Raw genomic sequence first — 23,824 nt, 5'->3', positions numbered from 1 at the left:
GACCGAACTACTGATTGTTGGCTTGGAGCTCACCTTATCTAAATTGGGTTTGGCCTATGATGTATTTCAACTGGGCGATGTTAAGATGATCCCACTTAAGAAAATCAAATCATTAGGGGTCTTTTTTGACCCCTTTGACCAGTGTTTCACCATGAGGGCCCATGTAGGGAGCTTGGTCTCGGCCGCTGCATACTACATTAAACTTTTTGCTCACCTGCGTCCTCTTATAACACAGGCAAATGCTGAGACTATAGCAAGAGCCATTGTTGGTTCTAAATTAGATTATTGCTATAGTCTCTTGGCTTTTCTTAGAAAAGCAGAAGTAAACAGACTTCAAGTAATACAAAACGGTGCAGTGGGGGTGGTAATGGGCCTGTCCAGACGTGATCACGTTACAGAGGCCAGAAGAGCTCTGCACTGGCTGCCAGTGGAGGCGCAAATTCGTTTTCGCCTCCTAGTGATCACCTTCAAGTGCACTTTAGGCATTATGCCAAGCTATCTGACGGAACTTATTGTGTAAAAGGTCTCCAGCAGATCCAATAATCAAAACTTACTAGTAATCCCTAGATGCAGAACTAGGAAGACAGAAAAGGTGGCTTTTTTAGTTGCTGCCCCTTTGGCTTGGAATGATCTCCCATCCGATCTTAGATTCCAGAATAAGCTAGAGCCATTAAAAAAAAGTTAAAAACATGGCTGTTTGCCTGATTTTTATCTCCTGGCTTTTTATACGAGTCCTCCATTGGAGTACTTCCCATTAGTTTCTTGCTTTATTGATCGCCTGCTTTTTGTTTGTCAGCGCCCTTGTGCCTATGGGTCCAATGCTGCACTATGCAAATAATTAAAGTAAAGTAAAGTTCGGCCGCCAGAGGGCGCACGGATGCAGAACCCCTCCGTGTGAGCTCCGCTTCCCTAACCCCCAAAAGTGCGTTGAGCCCCCACTTTTGGCCCCCCCACCCGAGCAACAACGACGGACGGAGCCCCCTGTACCTGGCCCCCGACTTCCGGGTGAAACTCCAACGAGAATCGGAGCGATTTTCCCCTCGAAATCGCCCCAACTTGAGCCGCCCCCCTCGGGCCTCCTACGCAGCACCTTCCCGGAGCACTGAATCCGCGGGAGCCCGTGAACGGCCTGCTCGGCCTCCCGCTCTCCAACGCACCACCCCCGTCAGCCGCCCCCCCGGATCACAGAACTCTCGCGGCCCCGCGGACCGGCTACAACCAAGTCGGGTGAGTGTTTTCCGCCCGCATTATGCGCGGGCTTCCCAAGAACCCCGAGAGGCGCTCCCGCCCCCGAGCACAGAGACTCCCAGCAACGCCACCCTACCTGCGGAGACACGGCGCTCCCCCCCCCCCCCTGGAACCACAACAAGTCGTCTCCTACCCGCGCCCTGGAGTTACAACAGGTGCTGACCAGGGAGACCAGGAGCCCCCTCCTCCATCGACATCGCGGAGGCGGACCCCCGAGGGCCTCCAGGGCACCCCGAGGACACAAAACTTTTTGCCTCCCCCCACCCAGTAGGGAATTACTCCCCCCACGCTACAGAGCTTGGCCCACACATTGAGGGCCTGGCGCGGAACCCCCTCAGCAGCCAGGCAGCATTTCGAATAGGGCCCTTCCCCCACAAGCCTGATCCGGACCTCCTCTAGCCCCGAACTGTCCACGCCGGACCCCCACGAGCTCACTACAGTCCGGACAAGCCCCGAAGGCTACACTAGGACAGTGTAGTGGAACCTGAGCGGCAGAGGACACCAGACTGGAGACCGCCACCAGGGACGCACAGAGCGAACGGAGGGTAGGGCCCCTGACCCCAGGGCGTGTGCCTCCTCTCGTCGCCCGCTCCAGTTCACCGGAGCCACCATCCTGTATCCCACATCCCACGCCGGCAAGCAACCAAAGCCACGGTGCTGAGGGAAAGGCCCCCAGCATAGGGGCGTGTGCCTCCTCGCACCCACACATCGCATGAGCATCCGCAGCAAACTCGCCAGATTCGCATACATCCCCCCCATACCCGGACCCCGATACCAACGGAACAATGTCAACCGAGCCCCCCGAGGCGGGCGCGGCAGCCACCAAGGGGGACATAGCCGCCCTCCTAAGCGAGATCAGAAGCATGGGCGCGAACCTAGGAGGCAAGATCGACAGAATGACCCAGAGGGTCGATAACATAGAACAGAGGCTTGAAGGAGTTGAAAACAACCAGGTCTCGATCGATGTAATGGAAGTCCAACTGAACCTCAGAATGAGCAACATAGAGAAGAGAGAAGAGGACATCTGGCTAAAAATTGACGATTTAGAAAATAGGGAGCGCCGTAACAACCTCCGCTTTTTTGGGATCCCGGAGCGCGAGGGTGAAACAGAATCAGACCTTAAACACACCATACACGATATCATCAGGATATTAGTCGCAGATGAGAATGTGGACGAACTCGCAATTGAGCGAATACACAGAGCCGGCGGCCCAACAGGGGGCCCAAGATCCGTCCTAGCCAAGTTCCACAGGTACCAGGATAGAACAAGGATTCTCACGAAGGCTCGATCGGCAGACTCCCTCACCCTCAGCGTGGCCCAGATATCCATCTTCCAAGACCTCTCATCGCTCACGTTGGCCCTACGGCGTCTCTGCAGCCCCCTCACGAAGTGGCTCACGGACCGAGGCACAAGGTACAGGTGGGGATACCATTTCTCCCTCAATTTTGAGCACGAGAGCAAGCGGATAACGCTCCGATCCGAAGACGACATCCGGAACTGCATCGCGGATCTCGTGGGCCCGGACCCACGGGAGGAATCATATGGCGACTCGGCACGGGATGGAGCGAAGAGGAGACCCCAGGGCCCGAAGCGGAATAAAGTCAAGGGAGCAAGAAAATATAGACGTCCTAATGACTCCCCGGATGTAAATGGATGAAGCGGCACCCACCCGTCACTTGCCCTGAGGAACCTCGTTCGAGATCCATGGGCCAGGGACTTGGTACCTAGCGGTGGGACGTCGTCACAGACCCGCCGGACACCCCACATTGTGCATTCTCCACTGATGTTACAGCTGAGGACCGACCGGCGGATGACGTCCCTTGAACCTATACGTATCGTTGCATTTCTTTTTTCTATTTTTTACCTGTAATAACAGTTCTTGTTCCTTGTTTCTTTTGTGATTGATGTTCAGCAATCAAATTGGGGGGAAGGGGGCTCAAAACCATAATACGCTACTATGTGAGGGGGGGTTGCGTGGCTATAACCCTCACGGGCGGTCCGCTGAAAGACCGGCTGCGTACATCTGGTCCAACGCGGGCGCCATCACCTTTAAGACTCAGTTTCACATGGGTTTGAAAGATGCAGGACTCAGATTGAAACCGGGAACACTGGGTATGATGACCAATACCCAAAGGGAAGGGGAGGTGGGTGGGACGATCGCAAATGCAATGCCTCACGAGGCACAAAACACTTATCGGTGTACTTCCACTGTGGCAACTAATCCTCGAAGACGACGCGACACACATGACGAACACTCTAAGTGCAGCAATGTCAACGAAACGTAACATAGCAGGTGACAGGCACGGCACCCTTAAAATCGGCACTCTAAATGTCAAGGGCCTCAACTCCCCCACTAAGAGATCTCTAGTATCCCGAGAATTCAAGAGGGCAGGCTTTGATATCCTCTTTCTACAAGAGACTCGATATTCCAGAGGCGAAGAACGGAGAGTTTTACACCCCAAACTAGGCTCCGAACACTGGGGTTCCGGCCCCTTGAAAAAGGCAGGAGTGGGCATCCTGATCAACAAGACTCTACAATTTGAGTTATTGAGATCTTGGTCCGACGTGAGCGGTAGAACTATTGTCCTTGTAGGCAATATACAAGGCACCACCGTCACGCTCGCATCCATTTATGCACCAAACACAGGCCAATCTCGGTTTCTCCACCAAGCGATTCCCAAGGTTATGACTGAGGCGCAAGGCGAAGTAATCCTGGGTGGAGATCTCAATACGTGGATGGACCCTGAACTCGACAGGCAAGCCGGCGACCCCTCCGCAAGCACTCCAGTTACCAGCGCACGCTCGAGGGTGGCAGAACTGATGGATGTATATAACTTAACAGATGCCTGGAGACATCAGAACCCGTCATGCACAGGCTACACCTTCTATTCGACTCCACACGCCACGTACTCCAGGATAGACTATATATACCTAACGCCTGCACTCACAACGGCAATGACGGAAACCAGTATATCACCGGTCACCTGGTCGGACCACGACACGGTGACGGTCACATTGGATCAAATGGCCCTTCCTCAGAGATCGACCAAATGGCGCTGCAATGAGTCGCTCTTCAGAGACTCGGTCTTCCGTGAGCAACTTGAACAGGACATCACCCACTACTTTGAAGAAAACAACACAGGTGACGTCTCCACGAACACAGTCTGGAAGGCGGGCAAAGCCACCTGGAGAGGGGTGCTCATTAGGGAGGGTGCGGCCAAAAAGAGAGAACGACAACTCATAGAGAGTAGGCTACAGACCGAAATCACTCAACTGGACCAATTGGCGCAAACCGCGACTACGGAAAGGCTACACAAGATAGAACAGGCCAACGCCAAAAGGGAGGAACTGCGCCAGCTTGAAACAGGGGCCATTGAGCACCGACTCCAACGCTTAAAGCAGAGGCACTATGAACACGGCAATAAGGCGGGGGCACTACTCGCTGCTAGACTCCAAGGCCAGCGTCGCGAGAGGTGGGTACCCACTATACAAGAAGAAGAACCACTCCGAGTCCGTTGCCCCCCCAATATCCCTGAAGCCTTTGCCACTTTCTACGAGAAGCTCTACACCTCGCAAGAAGCCCCCGGCGTGGAAGCAATCACGGATTACTTGTCGGCGGTCTCCATGCCTTCTCTTCCGGCAGATATTTCGCAGGCATTGGACTCCCCCATTACAGCAGAAGAAGTAGAAAATGCCATTAAAAGACTCCCGACAGGGAAGGCCCCCGGGAATGACGGCTACACGGCAGGTTTTTATAAGACCTTTCAAAGAGCTCTCCTCCCCTTTATGGTTGAACTCTTCAATAACATTCTTCTCTCCGGAGTGGCCCCCGCGTCCTTCTCAGAGGCGCTGATAGCAGTAATCCCCAAAGAAGGAAAGGACCCGAAATACTGTGCCTCATACCGTCCGATATCACTGCTGAACACCGATGCCAAAATATACACAAGAATCCTCACAGCCCGTCTAGAGACACATATGCCCTCGATAATTCATAACGATCAGGTTGGCTTTATTCTGGGTCGACAGGGCGCTGACTCCACACGCAAGACCCTCCACCTTATACATGAATCTAGGACATCTCCAGATATGCCAGCATTGATGTCAATTGACGCGGAAAAGGCGTTCGACAGGGTCGAATGGCATTTCCTAGAAGCCACGCTGAAGCACATAGGCCTCGGCCTTTTCCTCCGCCGAGCGATTAAAGCTGTCTACTCGACCCCGAAAGCCTCAGTAATGGTGAACTCCCAATTTTCGCGCTGGTTCCCACTAACCAGGGGAACGAGACAAGGATGCCCCCTGTCGGCGATACTCTTCGCACTGTCCCTAGAACCACTCGCCAGAGCTCTCCGGGCGGACTCCACCGTGGAAGCAATCCGAGTGAACGGTAGGGAATACAAGTTGGCCCTGTACGCAGATGACATCCTGCTGCACGTACTCCACCCCCTGTCGTCAGTCCCGCGGGCGATCCACCTCATTGAGGAATACGGAACACTCTCCGGCTTCAAAATCAATAGAACTAAGTCCATCCTCTTCCCGCTCCACGTACCCTCCCCTGAACAACAAAGGGAGCTGGCACACCTCGGCCTAACCATACAGGAATCCACATTACGCTATCTGGGGATTAATATAACAAGAGATCTTTCACAGCTCTACGAGGCGAACTTCCCTCAGCTCCTAGCTGCCCTAAAGGCTGATTTACTGAAATGGAAGCCACTCACAATCTCCTGGATGGGACGCTTGAATGCAATCAAGATGGTGACCCTCCCACGCTTTCTGTATCCATTTCAGGTCCTTCCCGTCATGATCCCAGAACACTTCTTTAGACAGGTCAAGAAAGCTATACTCGATTTCCTCTGGGATGGAGGAAAACCACGAATAGCATATGACATCCTGATACTACCGAAGGAGCTGGGAGGAGTAGGTCTTCCAGATATGGAAATATATTATCAGGCAACACAATTGAGGATTCTGGTCCCACACTTACGAGACAGGAAGGACCTCCAGTGGGTCCAGCTCGACAATGACTTCCTTCGCAACGTGACCCTCGCAGAATGGCTATGGGTTCCAAGATCGAAGCTTGTAAAACCACTGCGCGAACACCCGATATTGGGCACCATGTGGAACATTTGGAAGAAGGGAAAGGGTATGACAGGAGTTACTACATGGCCCTCACCACTGAGCCACCTCTGGTCACCAGGCATCAGGGAGAGGATCCCCGAACACGCCAGGTATCAAACCTGGTTTGATGCAGGTCTAGAAAGAGTCGGTCAGCTGTGGAGGAAGGAGAAATTTATATCAATCTCGGAACTGGAAGATGCCCTCCAAATCCACCCGATCCCGATCTTCCTGTACCTACGGCTAAAAGGGGTGCTGTCAAGAGAGGAATGGAAAGCCGCCACGCGCAGAGAATTAACGCCCTTTGAAATGATCCTCGACACGACTAGCGCGACCAAAGGGCTGATATCCCGGATGTATAAAGCTCTGATCACCAAGGACCACTCCCCGATCCTCCGCCTCAAAGGCAAATGGGAAAAAGATTTCGGCAGAGAATTTGGCCAGCAGGCCTGGGACCAGATATGCAGTACGCCCGCCAGAGTGTCTAATGCTACCCAATACAAATTGCACGCTGTAAAGCTACTCCACCGTTGGCAGTACGATCCGCATAGACTCTCAAAGATGTTCCAAACCTCCAGCCCCAGATGCTGGCGCCATTGCGGAGCGGACGCCAATTACTGGCACATGTGGTGGGGGTGCCCCAAAGTGCGTATTTATTGGCAGGAGGTCCTCGGGTGGATTAAGCGCCTAGATGGCATAGACAGAGAATCCTCTCCCCTTCTGATGTTGTTCGGTCTTGAAGAGGACGAAGACGAGCTGGTGCATGTGAGAGGACTGGTATCCCCCCTCCTATTAGCGGCCAGGGCAGCCCTAGTTACAAAATGGAAATCCCCACGGCTACCGGACGAAAGAGACTGGCTGAAAGTCGCCACCAATATCTACACTATGGAGAAAATAACGACAGCCCTGCACGACAAGGCGGCGCAACACGAAGAAGCGTGGAGTGACTTCGCAAGCCATTACATCTCAAGACTGGACGACCACCCAACATCTAGTCAGTAAAAGCATTCACCAACTGCCTTTCATGATGCATGAAAATTGAGATCCTTATCACTTAAACGCCTGTGCCTGTCACACACCTGATCACATTGCTAATGATTCACGATCCACAACGACAATGACTTCCGGATGTGGTCACGTCGCAAGTCTCTTCGGACTAAAGCAATCATCTTGCCACTGAAGTGTTATGAGCAACAAAAGGGGAGGGAGGGAGGGAAGGGGAGCTACATGGTTCACTCGTCGGGAGTGGACCCATGCTTGACTGTACTGTCATTATAGTTACGTTATTTGAATCTGAGTTGGGAAAAGGGTGATATATGGTTCCTATGTATGTTCGACTGTGCTTCTAGCTCATGATTCACTCTTGCTGTTTAAAACCAATAAAATTGAATTTGAAAAAGAAAAAAAAAAAGTAAAGTAAAGTGACCGGTGGCCTGATCCTCATGAACCTCGCAGGATCTCAGGTCCTTCCTCCAAGTCAATACCAGTACGCCTCCCACACACTGCACTGTCCTACGGGCCCCTGCCTGGTGGCTCCAATTGCCACCCCTGAGAGTCGCCTGTACTAGCACTTAGGCGGAGGTTCTCCTCCTGGCTCCCTTTAGCACTTCCCTCCCAGGCCCTCCTCTTGCAATTGTCTACGCCTCTGCTCCCCTTGCACCCCCTTCCCCAGCACTTCTCTTCAATGCACTCGCACGGCCGAATGCCACAAGGCTTAGTTGGACCAGGAGTGTGTATATATTACTGTTGTGTTTTCTTTGCCATTGTGATTATTTCCCCTGTTCCCTTCCCATTTAGCCTTGTGGTGCTTTGAAACACAATTATGTTGTATAAAGCGCCTTACAAATGATAAATAAATTTAAAAAAATCCCAAGGCCACAGAATGCTGCTGCCCACACGCCATCCGACACTCCAAGGAGTCCGCACATTTCTCACATTTTGGGTAGCCAACTTTAAGTGCACAAACCCGGTGCTTGACCCCGCTAAAATCTGGGTCCCACTTTTATAGATGGACAAGTCATAAAGTACATCTCTTGCAGATGTTACATTATTGGGATTCATACCCCACTCTGCTGCCTTTTGCATGCTCCCAGGGTGCTCTGGCGGTTCTGAAAGAGATTGTGGTGATCTGAGTTAGTGGGAAGAGAGGGGGAAAATGCAAGCTACCTTTGCTGTTGTGTTGATGTACATAGACTGGAAATACCCTGAGCTCTGCATGCAGACCAGTTTCTAGGTGTTGTGTGGCCAGAGCATTGAGCCATTTTAGTCTGAAGGGAAGCCTCATGTGCCAGTGGAGCTAGGATGCATTTGCCCGGCTGTGATATTTACGTTGGCTGTAGAGGTATTATGATGTTTAATATCTTTTAGAAGGGCGGTTCTTTAGAAGGGCGGTTCAATTACATGTGTGAATGGATCAGTTGGTATGTGTGTTATTGTGTGTTGAAAGATAGAATTTGAGCGTGTTGGGGCAATAATCAATCAGAAACCCTGATTGTCAGGTTTGTGTGTCCCTGTACTGATGCAGAGTATTTTTTCTAATCCTATTCTTGGAGGCGGATCCTTTTAAACCCATAGCAACCTCTGTTACTACAAAATCTTCACTCCTTAGCAGAGCGTGGCGGAGTGCAGACGTAGTGTTTTCTGTGTTCCGTGGCTTGATGCGAGTAAGAGACTTGTCATACAACATCTACAATATTTACTCTATCCGCCGTGACAGCTGGGAGGAGTGATTGTTTATTTGTATAGCGCCTATACACAAAGGGCCTCATTCCGAGTCGGGTGGTAAGGGAAGGCAGCCATGGTGATATTAGCACCATGGCTGCCTCCCTTACCGGCACCGACTCTGCCCTGGTTCAATGGGGACTTACCGGTCTATTTCGACCTTTGCGGGGACCGGTAAGTCCCCATTGAAAATGTAATTCCCCATTCCCTTTTGAGCCTCCATAGGGCTCAATGGGAATGGGGAAGTAGCTAATAACGCTACCACAAATTGCGGTACCGTTATTAGCTCTGAAGTCCCTTTGGAGGTCCCGTCAAAAAACCAGGTGTTAAGGACGAGACCGCAAAGGGACCTCGGAATAGGGCGGTAAGGGATTACCGGCACCGGTCTCCTTAACGGTGCCCGGTATCCCTTACCGCCCTACTCGGAATGAGGCCCAAAGTGTTTCAAAGCGCTTCAAGTAGGGAGGGAACATGGGAGAATACAGTTACATTCTTACAGTCCTGGAAAACAATTTATCGTAGTCAGCCTGACGACATTTCAGATAGTGCAAGGAAACGGTAAGGGAGAAAAGGGGGAGGGAGAAGGAGACAAACCATCATTAACTTTACTATGCCTGACGGCAATTGATGCAGTGCATGAGTATACAGAAGGAGGGGGGGGGGGTTGAAGGGAAAGGAGAGGTACAGACAAGCAGCTAAACAGAAGGTTGGACAACAATTTAGAATAGTGCAAGGAGGAGAGGGGAGGGGAAGACAAGGAGGGAATGAGAGGGGGACGGACAAGCTGCTGTCAATCAAGAGACGATGATAGGAGTAAGTGCTGCAGAGAAAAAGAAAGGAAGAGGGTAGGGGCACAGGACTAGGAATAGAGACAATGGGGTGGAAAAGGGGCACAGAGATAGTCACAGAGGGAACGTGGGGGACAGAAGTGGGGAAGACAGAAAGTGGGACAAGGGGGTATATAACAATGAAGGGCAGGGCAGGACGGGGGGAGGTGACTGCAAGACAGGTGACGACGATTACTATGCCTGACGGCAATTGGGGTAGTACCAGACTTTAGGGGCACACAGACAGACTCAGAGACAGTGGGGAGGTTGAGAGGGCACAGGACACAATAGGGGGGGGGTCAAGGGGGAGAGTGGGTTGAGCGCTCAGACACACTGGGGCAGGGGGGACAAGACACATAAGCGGGGGCAGGAGGGACTCAAACACATAGGGGGGCATGGAGGACTCAAACACATAAGCGGGGGGGTAGGGGGACTCAAACATATAAGCGGGGGCATGGGGGACTCAAACACATTAGCGGGAGGCATGGTGTGCATACCGTGGTGGACAGGAGTAGACAGGGCCTTTGTTGTGGGCCTGAGTGCATAAGTAGTGTTTGAACCTTGAATTGCACAAGTAAGTCTGGATTCAATTTCTACCTGATACTGACTGTGCTGATCTGTTGTTCACTGTCTTCATTGAACTGAGAGTCAGCGTTTGGTGACTGCAGGGTAATTTATCCCTTTGAGCCAAGAGCTTTGGACAAACCCAAATTAATGTAAATTATTTTTCTCTGCACACAGCAAGTCGTATTGGTGACCTAGTGACTGTGGGGTGTTTCGCTAGTTGAACCATGTAGTTTGACTAGAGTCCAGAAAGGTCAAACGTAGTGGTCTGTGAAGCCAAGCAGGAACATCCGGATGGGGTAATCACATTGTACAGGCAGAAAACGAGCGTGCAGTGCGAACAAGATTTAAGAGGTGTCTCGGAATGTACAATTCTGGTTGATTCAGCTAAATGTGCTCCATCACACATACATGACCCCCCGACAGAGTGGCCACATTTAATGTAAATGTGCCCTCAACCTGCCCCTGGTGTAATGGCGAAGGGGCTGATTTAATGCATTTGATCTGGGGCTGCGCCCAGGTGCAAGCCTTGTGGTCCCGCATAGAACAAGCCTGTACGAAATCTGGGATCATTAAATATGATTGGACCCCGCTTGAATTCCTTCTGGGCATATATCCTAGAACAAGTAAGTACAGACATGCAATTAAGTTCATGGATCTGGCTTGTGTCCTAGCAAAGAGACGCTTGGTTATGTCGTGGAGGTCCAAAAAGGGCCCCCAATACGAACTGTGGTACATGAAAACTGGTGTTCGGCTGAGATGAAAGCATGGCTTGGAGCCTTGAAGGATGGGAATGAGGGGTTTACTGTTACTTTTGCTGCATGGAAAATCCTTAACCAATCAGACGATAAACTGCCTTGAACGTTGACTTGCTTGTTGCCACTATTGTTGCATGTTGCGGGGAAAACCCCAACTCTTGGTGTACAATCCCCCACTAGGAATACCTGTATGGGGATCCTGGACTGCCTCTGTTTACTGTACCGGCTGCACTGCCTGGACTTCGATCTGCTCAATGATGTGTCTGCTGCCCAAGCTCTGTTTGTTTGTTGGGAAGTTCCGTTATTGGTTCACAAGCTATGACAATGTTGAGTAATAACATATGCATTACCACTGTTGCTGTAATGGCTATAATACTGCAATGTATCCTTACGGGTTGTAATGCTATGAACAGTGACCTTCTTTCAATAAACAAAATAAAAAATAAAGTACAGGCATAAAACGTAGAGCCAGGGCCGTCGGGTTTGGTGTTGATGAGCGTCTGTGAAAATACGGGCATTGACAGCCAGGAGGCTGCAACCGTGGCCACATTACAGCTCAAATTTTGGGGTGGGGGGGGGGGGGGGGGAACTATGAAGGGGATGAAAATGTTACTGAAGCCTTGGAAGTAGAGGACCGGCCCTGGGAGGAGGCAGAAATATTGTGTTATGGTATGCGGGGGAAACTCCTTTCTAAAATAAGGACTAGTACAGTTAGGATGGAAAGGAATGAGCTATGTTCTCCAATTGCATGAAAAAAATTACTAACTTCTACTTTCAACCCTTTGGTTCTGTAGGTATGAGTACTAAAGTATAACTGAAGGTGCCGACCCGTGGCTCTGCGACTGTTGTGTATCCACATACCAATGTCCTGAATGATTTAAGCATCATTGAATATGCAGATTCAGCTCTAGTAGAGAAGAATGCCGGACAGGCCCAGAGTATAAGCCAGCTAAAGAGTGATAGTTCACAGATAGGTTCACCAACAAATTTGATTAACTTGTTTGATCAGGCTGCCCCGAATAATATACCCTCTGTTTTGGGGGAAGAAGAGGAAGACCAGGAAGAAGGTAGAATTCATCATACTCTTAAGGAAGTAGACGAGCGAATCCGTTTGACATCTCCAACAATATCTGCACTAAATATGGTGCTAAGTTCTTCCGTGGATCTACATGATAATATATGGAGTGGAGTGAATTCAAAGCACATGCCTTGATCCTGATTGCTATAAAAATAAAATTGGGAGACTTGGATACAACCTGTAAGCACTTATTGGGCTGCGACTGCTTGTCAGCTGCGGCCCCTGCATTTCAGAACTTGTTCTGCAGCAGGTTGTGTAAGCGTGATTCCAGCAGTGGTAGACTTGATTTCTCCTACTACATAGGTGCTGGATCTTGGGGGGGAGGGAAGAGGCAGACGAGGTTCAGGAGATTGTAGACTTAACCGTGACAAACATTGGCACTACAGAGTCAGTGCAAACTCAATCTGGTGCAAATTTGGGCAATGGGCTAAAAAAATCTAAAAACCACAACTTGCCCAAAAAACAATATGTGAGGCTCCCCCAGCTACTAAAAGTGTGAAATTCAACCTTCCCTGTCTCCTGGAAAAGCTCCCTCAGTGTCTTTCGGTACCTTTTGAGGGGCTACTGGGGTGATACTGTCCCACAACATCCGGGTGAAAGTTTACTTCAAGAGAGCTGTTATAATAACCAACAGAACTTTGGCATCTCGCATGTGACGAAATGTAGATTTTTACCCCGTGAAATAACAAAGGATGGGGTCATTCAGCTGGGTGAGTTGCCTAGGGCTTTGGAAACAGATTGTATTTCCCCTTGGGAACGCGTGTTAGCCCACCCGAAGGGTAACAATCGGTCCCTGGATTTTTGGAATGGGCTACATGTGCCAAATGTTTTGAAAATGAATCCGGGAAATGCATGTATGAAACGAAATGGTAAAAGGCGGAATCATAATCGATCCACCTTTGAGGACCAAGGCTATGGTAAGAGAAACTGGAATGAGGGGCAGAGGGATAACTGCATTGAGATGGGGTACCAACGGAATGATGATGAGGACAAAGCGGGCTGCCCGGATGTAACGGCTTACAGGAAGGGGAAGCTTAGGGACTGTTATTGTCCATCGAATCACTAGGAGGGTATTCAAACATACAGTATACTGAGACAAGCAAGAAGTAACGATGCTGAGCAGGTAGAATTGGGAAGCTCTAACTCAGTTAAAGGTAGTAAAGCTTTTATCCACAGTGACCCCTACTTGAATTCTGATGTTGAAAAAGGTGAGACATTATTAATGACCAGTGAATTAGGTTTGGATTTATTCCGATCTGCCTAATTAGGAGTACTGTTATGTCAATTTTCTCTGAGATATTTGCCTTGTCGGCTTTGTCTGTGGTGGATATTGACAGAGTAGAATTCATGGATAGAAGGAGAATTTATCAATGTATCTTGCATTTTAGATCTCGCTTGGTGAGAGATCTTGCCTATTCAGAGCTCTCACAACTAATTAAGATGGGTTTTTCAATTAATCTCTGTGTTGGGGCAGAAGACTCTGGAGTGACTCCTGACTGTGCAGGGAAACTCATAATATTGACGAACTCAGATGGTATTCAGAGTACCTTCTTAGAGGGTTCCTGAGGAAACCAAGTGGTGAATAAAATCAATTGGCAAGAAGTAACATCTTCCATGTGGAAAAGGATTCACCCATGAGGATAAGACTGCACATCAGTTAAACAATCCTCATGTTAGCTTGGGACTTATTTTGTGGAATTCTCGAGGGAACACACATCTGGTTTCTAATGTGGAGGTCCTGAATATACTTGAGTAGGCAGGTTGTTTGTTTCTGCAAGACACTTGGCAAATTGGACCTATGGCATTAGATGGTTTTCAAGTACTATCAGTCCGCGAGATCTAATAAGAGGGGGAGGCTGTCGGGTGGTTTTCTGATTAGATCAGGACAGGGTATAAATATGAAGGAAATACCTAACCTCCCGTTTAGTGCATTAGCAGGGGCTTTGACTAGAGAGGATGTACATCTAAATCTCCTGCTTATGAATATATACTAGCATAAAGAGGTTACCGCCTTAGATGGCTAGGAACAAATCCTGGAGGCTATTCTGAGATGTAGGAAAAAGTAATGTAATTGTGACGGGAGATTTTAATGCCAATTGATTTTTTCCAGAATTTGAGGGTGACTATTGGAATTTATCCCCGGATTTGGTCCCATCCAATTGTAAATCACAGATGGGAAGAACGTGGTTTGTAGCTATGGCCTCAATGGGCTTGATTCTGCTTAATGGTGCAGGTACAGGGAGGCAAAGTATATTGCCACAATCGACCTGGCATCGAGGGAGCAGTGAATCAGTCCTAGATTACATTTTTTTGGACTCATCTCTATTCATTCGATGTACTAGATTTGAGATTATGGAGAATGCGTGGAGTGATCACAGCATGTTAAGGGCAGATTTCATTGTACATCTTGGGACTAAGTGGTGGCCTGATTAATTTGAGAGTAAGCACTGCTGGAAACTCTATCAGGTGGTCTCCACATACTTTTGGAATGCTTATTGCAGGTCTAGAGTGAATTATGAAACATACCAGTTTGGAGTGCACAATTAATACTTTTAATGTGGGGAATTGTAATTGTTTTATGGAGAGATTACTGTATAAAATGTTAATGAACAGCAATAATAGAAAGGTCTTTGGTAAGAAAAAGCATGAACATAGGTTTGATGTTCAAATGTCATCTGAAAAAAGAAAGAGGAGGCAAGTGATGAGAAAGATTCAGTTATCTGATTATCCTCCTGAACAGAAGGGTGTACGGATTAATAAAGTAAAACAGAAGTATACAAACTACTGCAAAAGTAGAGGGCATCAATAATGCAAAAGGATGCAGAGACAATACTTCAGGTACTTATAAAAAAAGGACGCTCTGGCGTTCTGTTTTTTGTGACTGTTTGTGATGAGCAGAATGTTGTATCTCAGTTAAATGCAGTTTCAGAGCCGGTTTGGGTGAAGTTTTTCGAATCCCTTTATGCTATGGGAAAAGATTCCCCTGACATGCCTATGGGGCTCTGAGACATGACCCTAGATATTCACAGTCTCCCTGCTATGGATGTGAAAGATGTGGGGGCAACTATTAAGGCCTGTAAAAACAATAGAGGTCCTGGGGCCTGACAAACAATGTATTGAAGTCAGATAAGTTAAATTGGGCAAATGCCTTAAAAGTGTTATTCAGCAGTATTGTTTCTGGGGGCATATTTCCAGATTCGTGGCAAACTGCCCTCATACTGCCAATTTATAAGAGGGGCGCAAGGATGGAACCTAAACATTATCGACCTGTATCGCTGAATGATGCAGATTGTAAGGTCTTTGCATCCCTCATACTTCGGCATTTGGAAGACTGGGCTGCCTCAATGTCAGGATTCCATCACTCAGAAGGCCGAGCACTGTCAAGGCTCCGGTACCAGCCCATGCTGGATGCTGTAGGGGCATCAATCACTGGGCTGCGACATCTATTGCTCCCCGTTCACGACCAGGGCATTCTACAATGTTAGTACCTGTTCAGCGACATCACCATCAGTCGCACTCCACTCCGCCCCCACGTCTTTGTTACAACCTACACATGGCAACTTTGGCGTCCGTTACGTTCTAGCGTACGACGCGTTCAGGGGGCGGGTGCATCAGGTATTTAGTTTCCAGGTTGGTGGCACTCGGTGCTTCTGATTTATTTTCTAAATCCAGTCGCTACATTTGCCTTGCTCTTGTTTCGATCCTGCCTTCTTGGTCCTCCCTATTTTCTTGTTTGGTCCTTGCTCCTTGTTCTGCTTTTTTCGGAAAATAAACCCGGACCGGTACTTGACCTGCAACCTGCCTACTGATTTGGTCATCGTCTCGGCCAGTACAGAAAACAAACTTGGATTGTTACATTGACTGCAAAACTGTTGCACGCCTGTCTCGTTCAACTCCTTGCTACCTCGATGCTTCCCCTCACGTATATTGCCTAAAACCAGCGCAGGAACTCTTGGACTTCCTTTCCCAGCGTTATTAGCTCGTAGGCGTCCACGTTCCTTCGGTTTAGGTGGATCTCGGGACTAGAGACTGTTGAACACCTCCGTCTAGGCATCCTCGTGCCATCGGGACAGTTTACTCTGGCAATATACACCGAGGGGCGGTGACTGGACGAGCCTTCATTCCATGGATGGCGGGTAAGTGTTCTGGCCCTATTCTAACCTCTTCTGTCTCACAGTACGGTTCTTTTTTCTGTATTGTTAAAGGTCTGCCCTCTATCCTGTAGTGGGGATCAACAGCGCATCTACACCTTACTTCCGGTCATATACAGACGGGTCCTTAATCACTCCTCTGGGAATTCCTGACCCCTCTGGAAGGTTAGCCAAAGTACTAATTGTTTAGTATTTTGTTTTGATGGGAATGTTCTCCGCTTAACGGTCCTTGCTTTCTTCCAGTTTTCTAACTGCAACAACTGCAGTCCACTCTCAACCAACGTTACCTGGTTCCCGCTGGTGTCCTTCCATCTCTCGGCCAATTGAACTCTGTGTGTACACCTACCCAGAGAGTTCCATTGGTTAAGAGAAATCTTCGCCTACACTACGGGGGCAAGATCTCCTGTCTTCCAGTTATCAAAGCAGGAATCTGACACTCAATCCATGGATTGAATACATTGCAAACTGGGTTTAGGCGAGGCTACTCAACCAATCTCAATGGGTTGGTTGTGTGGTCCATTCAGGCTCATACATGGTCAGATCCGGCACGTGTTTCCTATGTCCCGTTCATAGATTTATCCTCCCCTTTTGATTGAGTTGATTGGAATAGATTGTGAAGGAAATTGGATAAATGGGGGTTACCGACTGGTCTGTTGAGAGTTCTCATTGGATTTCATTGTAACTCTGGGATTAAGGTACGATTGACCAAGGAGGGTGATTTATCGAGAAGAATTGAGACAAAGTCTGGCCTTAGGTAGGTGTGCGTTCTTACCCCCTGCCTATTTCATTTATATAATTCTGACATTGATGAACATGTATACCCTGCTGCGTTTGTTTCCCTGAAATTGGGTGAACCCAGGATATGCTGGCTCGCTTACGCAGACGATTTCCTGTTCTTCGATACCACAGGAATTGGGTTGCAACAGTTGTTACGAGCAGTCTCGTGCTACGCCTGGGAGAATCTGCTTGTTATTAATCCCAAAAAAACAAAAGTGCTGGAGATATCGAAGGGCAGGGGAAGGAGGAGTATGGCATTGTCATTTGAGAATGTCCAACTCAAGCTGAGTAAAAGTATGATCTACTTGGGCTACCATATAACTGCACATCCAGCTTTGGGGTATATGAAAGAGGTTTTGTTTCAGAAGGACTCTGCTCTAATGAAACAAATGATAAAAATTGAATGTAAATACGTCCGGTTTACGATTAAAGCTGCAGTGACTTTCTTTGAAAGCAAAGTTGTCCCAAAATTGATCTATGGCTTGGAACTTTTTATGAAATTGGTATCAAATAGCTAGATTCTGTGGAAGGATTGATATGGCGTCGAATTCTAAAAGTCCCTAGTGTAGTGCCTTTTGCGGCCATAAGATTTGAGCTCAGACTTTTGTCTTCAAGGCCCGAGTTGAATGGCGTGCTCTGGCCCTGTATGCCAAACTTAATACGCCCCCCGCCCCAATTCATTGTATGAGGATGTGGGTAACAATCTGCCCATTGAATCAAGGGGTATGGGGAGACTGGAATTCTGGAATATGTGGGTCGATTAAAAAAGCACTGCGTGATTCTTCCGAGTAACCTGAATTTGAATCTTGAGACCTTGGTTGAAAATTTGGATCAGGTTAAAAAATGTTATGACATGAATTGGGTTTCTACTAATGAGAGTTTCCAGGCTTATCATTCTCTGCGCCATTTAGATCATGAATATAAAAAAAGAGGGTGTACTGCGTCCCACCTCTTATTGTTCCCGAATAAACATTTGCGCACAGTTCTGATGAGATTTCGATGGAATTTACTTTTGACTAAAGAAGTATTTTTTAGAAGATGGGTAATTGAGGCTTCTGAAACTGTGCGTCATTTTTGTTTGGATAGGAATTCATTTGAAGATATAAAGCATTTAGTGGCGCAGTGCCCAGCATTAGGAGCTCAGTGGGAGATCTATTTGGGTAAACTGTAAAACGGGCCCCTGGTGTAAGGAACAACATTTTCGGCATCACTGCTTAAGCGTGTCGTGCTGCTGTGATGGCTTATCAGTGGCCTCTTTTCGTAAAAGTCTTGATTTAAATACTGACGCTGCCCATGACATTTTATTGCCTTTTATCATTTTAACGCAAGCTGTTGTTCGTTGTTTTAGAAGTTGTTTAGGGTCTCTTTCTTTTTTCTTTTCACTGGTGTAGATATATATGCATATTATGTTTGTAAATTGTTATGACATTTTGGATTTTGTGTGTATGAATTCTGTTTCACGTTTTTACACTTGTTAATATTTGAATGATGTATTTTTGAATGTTTTTTTCTCTCTTCTTTTTAAATTGTTTTGTAAAGGTTTGAAATAAACCATATGCAACAAAAAAAAAGCCCTGCAGACAAATCCGAAACCATATATAGCTGAAAATGACCTGACATGAAAGTCATCAAAGAGCATTAAGAAGTTATAGTAAAACCTGAAAAAGTCTATGCAAGGCAAAACAACATGGTGTCCTCTCTGCAGTCATACCCTGACCACTGGCTTTTTGCAGACACGTCCCATTTCAATTTCTCACACTACCAATGTCAGACCCTGTGTCTGTCTCTCTCTGTATCTCTCTCTCATAGATATATTGTACCCTGTGTGCCACGCAGATCAGAGAATTGGCAGATGAGTGAAGGGCGTAGCCTGGACACAAGACTGATTACCATAAGGTAAGTGCGCTAAGGTTCAGTGCTTAATTTGTGGGGGTGTTTGCCAGGGCTCAGCCCTGGGACTTATTTCTGAGCACCAACACTTATTTTCTCAGTCTCATTGTGATGTTGTGTTTTGGCAACTTTATTTTTAAATCTCATTCAACAGTTGTCACACAACAAGCTACAACAGTGTGCACTGACCACATTCTCTTCACCTTGTGTCAGCGCATCATTATTCATGAACTTGATGACCCACATAAACAGCAGAGTGGTAGTTATCCATTTTCATTTATAACAATCGGTTGGAAGGAGACATTGATGTGTGCTTGGGCTGGCCACGCCCTCACATCTTTCCAGTCTTCCTGCATAACATTGGACTTCCTCCACTACTGCAATATGCAGCAACACTACATTAGTGTGGGTTGGCAACACAGGGACAGTCACCAGTCAAAAGCATCAACACAGGGGAAAGGCCATGGAAAAAGCTGCTGCCTAAGAGGAGTGCCTTTCATGAATGTCAACCTATACAGAAAGGTTTTACTGCAATGTTTGACAGACAAGTTTTACAGTTCAGTAATCATTTTTCCTGCATTTGTCAATCAGTTAAACTTAGTAGGAAAGCAGGTTTGCTCGTTTTCTGTGGCTACATGGTCAACATGTTCCAATTGCCACACATACAAACCAAGCAGAATGTTAATAATGATGATGTGTTTAAAGAAGCACTTAAACAATTGTCTTAAACAAGTATGTAATTTGTTGTTGTTTGGCATCTGTAAATTGCACATATGCCATGGCTAGTGCATCCATCACGCAAAATAGCCAGTGGGAGTTGCAGCTGGGAACAATCATGGATGTTGGCAGCAGTGCTGGCCGGGAGTTGCCCGCCTGATGTGTCCCAGGTGTGCTAGAAAATATTTGGGCCCTGGCACTTATTTCTTTTACAAATTAAACACTGCTAAGGTTTATGGGAGGTAAGACATTTTGGTTCAGAGAAATAGCTGTTTGACATATATAGATACCAGGACCAGGCACCCATTTCAACAACCCTTGGTATGATGTTTGGAAGGCTGAGGGTCGTCAAAAACCCTACTCTAGCTTGCTTAGGTACTGGGCTCAGGGACCAGCTGGGACTTTTGCGTGTCCGAGAATCGAACAGTGTTTGTCAGGCATTCATCATGTTATCGTGACAAGGCCCTGAATCCCTAGTTGTTTCTCTCAGAAGTCTACTTCTGGCTCTCCCACTAGCCTCATACTCCCACAGGTCAAATTTAAATGCCCCTGCTAGCCCATATCATGTGTTGTCCCCACTCAGTAAATGCAATTTCAGATTAATGCTGAAATCCTACAGGGTGTGGGTGGGTGGGATTCTTCATGATGAATTGCGGAGCAGGAAAGATAAAAAGTGGATCCTGGAGTCCTCAAAGTGCTCTATGCCTTATGACACAATACTCTGGCCTGAATGTGGTGCCACTACTGTAGGAACGTGAAAAAGCCGGTTGAGGCGGGAGTGGGCAGGATAGGCAGTTTAGTAACACTACAGTCATGATTTTTCACTGACACTGGTCCCTTACTAGGTATAGCCCTCTCCCGGAGCTCCTTCAAAAGCTTTACGCAAAAATAGTGAAGCAAAGGGCAAGCACAGATGGGAAGTATTTATCTAATTTCAGGGTCTGTCCTTCCAGAGGTAGGGAGGGTCTGTCAGGCATCATCATATGCACAAATTGTGCTCCCTCCCCATTGGGCTTCTCCTGGAGACAGGAAGGAACCTCTTCAACCACAAATAACTATTTGCACTACAAAAGGGAGAGCAAAGGGAAGAGGGACTGACTTTCTGACGTGAGGTAGAGTTCAATAATTGCACTTTTACACAACTTGGTATGATTTCTGTGATGCGTGCCAAAAATTGTGTTTGACTATTTATGAAACTAAGCTAATCCTCAACCATGGAACTGGTGGTACCATGGTTAAACTGTTACAGAGCAAGAGGAAGACCTTTTGTCCATCTTGCTCTCAACATCTAGACTACACATCAGGACCATGGATAACCACCTGGCTTTTTGCAAACATTTGAATACATTCCATTTCCCGCAGTTGCCTCAGAAATGCAGGTCGCAACAAACAAAGCAAGGGAAACCCAAGCATCAGTTTTTTTCCCCCAGAACAATTTAGGGTAAAACCTATCGAAAGCAATACAAAGTGAATCCTCAGCAATTATTACCATACGTAAAGCAGAACCAATATATCCTCATATTTCTCTCCATGCATCAACAGAAACAATGTACAACAAATTAATGCCTTTCTACAAAATTTGTATAATCATATTGAATGAAGAATATTTAATCTCTAAATCAGTACGATTGTATCATCATTTGTGTCACTGGAGAAATTCAGGATATCTATGTTATGTTATTGATTGATTCTGATGTCCACAATTTAGGTGTGGATTTACTAGATTATAGTCTGTTGACAACATCCCAATTAACTGCCTTAAACTCTACTCTAAACAAGGAAGTAAATGGCGATGATCCTACTTAATTGGAACCAGATGATGAATCCTCAGGCGATTCGCTATCTCACACCCACATTACTTGCTTACCGCATAAGTCAAACTTTGCAAAGAAGTGCACAAAACTACCAATGCCCTAACCTCAATGCTGAAAACCATTTTAACGTACTGAGCACCGAAAAGACCACGTACCAATGTAGCATGCAGGTGCAAAGAAAGTAGATTACCTGATGATGGATCTAACTCAGATAGACACCGGAATGACAACATTAGTAGAGAAAGGCTAGGAAATAAGAGCCGTCTGTGGGACAATCTTCCGAATAACCCGACTCTAAATAATGGCCTTACAACCGCTGCACAAAGCTCAACAATGGCAAATGAAATTGTGGATCTGAATGTCACTGGCAACGCTACGGCTGACAATGTTTGCACTGCATGTCGAGAAAAAAAACAGCAAGAACAGGGAAACCCTGAATAATATTAAAGCAAACAGCATTTAGGATTCACCTCATCAACTCTAGCACAGCTTCAGTATTACTAACAGAGAATGATAATGGACATTATGACCTAACTGAAGCTGAAGGCAGGAACTTACCAAATGGAAGGAAAACACCACAATGCAAAGGGAAAAGGAAAAAACGAGCGAACAACTAAAGGAGAAAGCCACTGGAGCCTATATGGGAAGTAGAAAAATCAGATCATACTTAGCCGACACAACCCTAGCCTCAGTAAATAATCACCTGCTAAACAGCAACAAGATCATAGACAGTGACGAGATTGCGGAACAAGAACAGGGGAGAGTGTTATCAGATTTTGCTTGTCTTTTCATTGTGCTGGAGGATCAGTGTCCTCTAACTCCATCAATCAGCCGCCTGAGAGCTGCATGCAGCCCCGCACTACTAGATGCACACAAGCACTGGAAAGCTGAATAATAAACTAGTTGAAACACAACCAAATAACCATGATAACTACAAGGCTGCCAATTGCACCAAGGCCAAGGATATGGCAATTTCATACAAAGTACTTCGAATGCAGAGCCTATTCTATCATACTATTGAGCTACACCTCAATCGTATAGTAATACTCAACTTAATATATAGAATTCCGCAATTGCGTACTATCACTTCTAAGGATATCGCAATTGTGGATGAAGTTGAAGATTCAAATTCATCCACCTCTATCGTGAAGTTGTATTCTGACATCAACATTCATATTAACATAAGTTTATGAGTTTATGCATCTAGGTTGGAATGGTATAGTGGCAGGAGTGAGAGATGGGGATGGGGATAGGGATACTTGCCTGACTAATTACAGTAATCAAGGAAAATCTCAGACAAAAAAATCCCCAACACTCCCCTAGCATAAGACCTGCTCGTTGTAGCCATCAGACGGGTTGCACAGCTCATACTAACTAGAGGACACATATGAGGAATCAAACACATTGGATCACTCTAATTGGGTATGGTTACCCATGATCCTACAAACCAAGATGATTAATAGACCCTAGCAGAGTTTGCACCAGAATATCCTGGAACACTTGAGGACATGAACTTTATTATGATGAGGCAGGGTTGGCAACTGCTTTTGACCACCTTTACTGTATAGTAGCATTGCAAGAAACATGACTGACTGACCCGATCACAATTGATGGTAGATGCACTACACAATCATTAGCTACTCAAGGACATAAGGGCAGACCTAAAGGTAGCCTTGCAATTAGCATAAAAACTTTAATCAATTGGAAAAAAGGTTTCTTCTAATTACACTTTGATGAGAATTATAAACGGAGGTATCACTTGTGGACAGTTGCTATCTCTACTCATCATTAATGTATGTGATCCGCCGGATATGAAAGAACACGCACATATTATGAAGGTGATTAACAATTTACTTGAATCACATATATTTTCAAATCCCTGTTATTTATTGTATTAGGTGACTTTAACGCCAAGATTTCAAGGGACCAGTACACCAGAAATGTTCTCTTACTGGCTTTTAACATTACGGACCTTATACTAAAACACCATGGCATCTTCTTGGGCAACCCCATTTAATTCCTATGGTCTATTCAAGCTAAATGTCACGACCTTAACCTCCGACCATGGGACTCGGGCACCATGGCCCCCGCCACAGTACTTTAACAAGGCCAGAAAGGCCTACTTCAGTCCGTTGCGGGTACCTTGGACGCAATCCTGGCGCC

General features: G+C 46.9%; 1 long non-coding RNA gene across 2 annotated transcripts in view; it reads left to right on the top strand.

Moving 5' to 3' along the window:
- Positions 1-23,824, top strand: part of LOC138504277 (uncharacterized) — a 152,996-nt gene that overhangs the window by 32,374 nt on the left and 96,798 nt on the right. Inside the window, exon 2 of one of the 2 annotated variants that reach the window (XR_011279815.1) lies at positions 19,050-19,136. This is a non-coding gene — a long non-coding RNA (uncharacterized lncRNA). Of the gene's footprint in view, positions 1-19,011; positions 19,137-23,824 lie in introns of both variants that reach the window. The other variant, XR_011279816.1, reaches the window with a different exon arrangement.

The sequence above is a fragment of the Ambystoma mexicanum genome, chromosome 11 (assembly GCF_040938575.1).
Source record: "Ambystoma mexicanum isolate Mex_15411 chromosome 11, UKY_AmexF1_1, whole genome shotgun sequence".
Classification (NCBI taxonomy): Eukaryota; Metazoa; Chordata; class Amphibia; order Caudata; family Ambystomatidae; genus Ambystoma; species Ambystoma mexicanum.
Note: the sequence above shows the minus strand (reverse complement) of the source record. Positions and strands in the feature narration are given on the sequence as shown.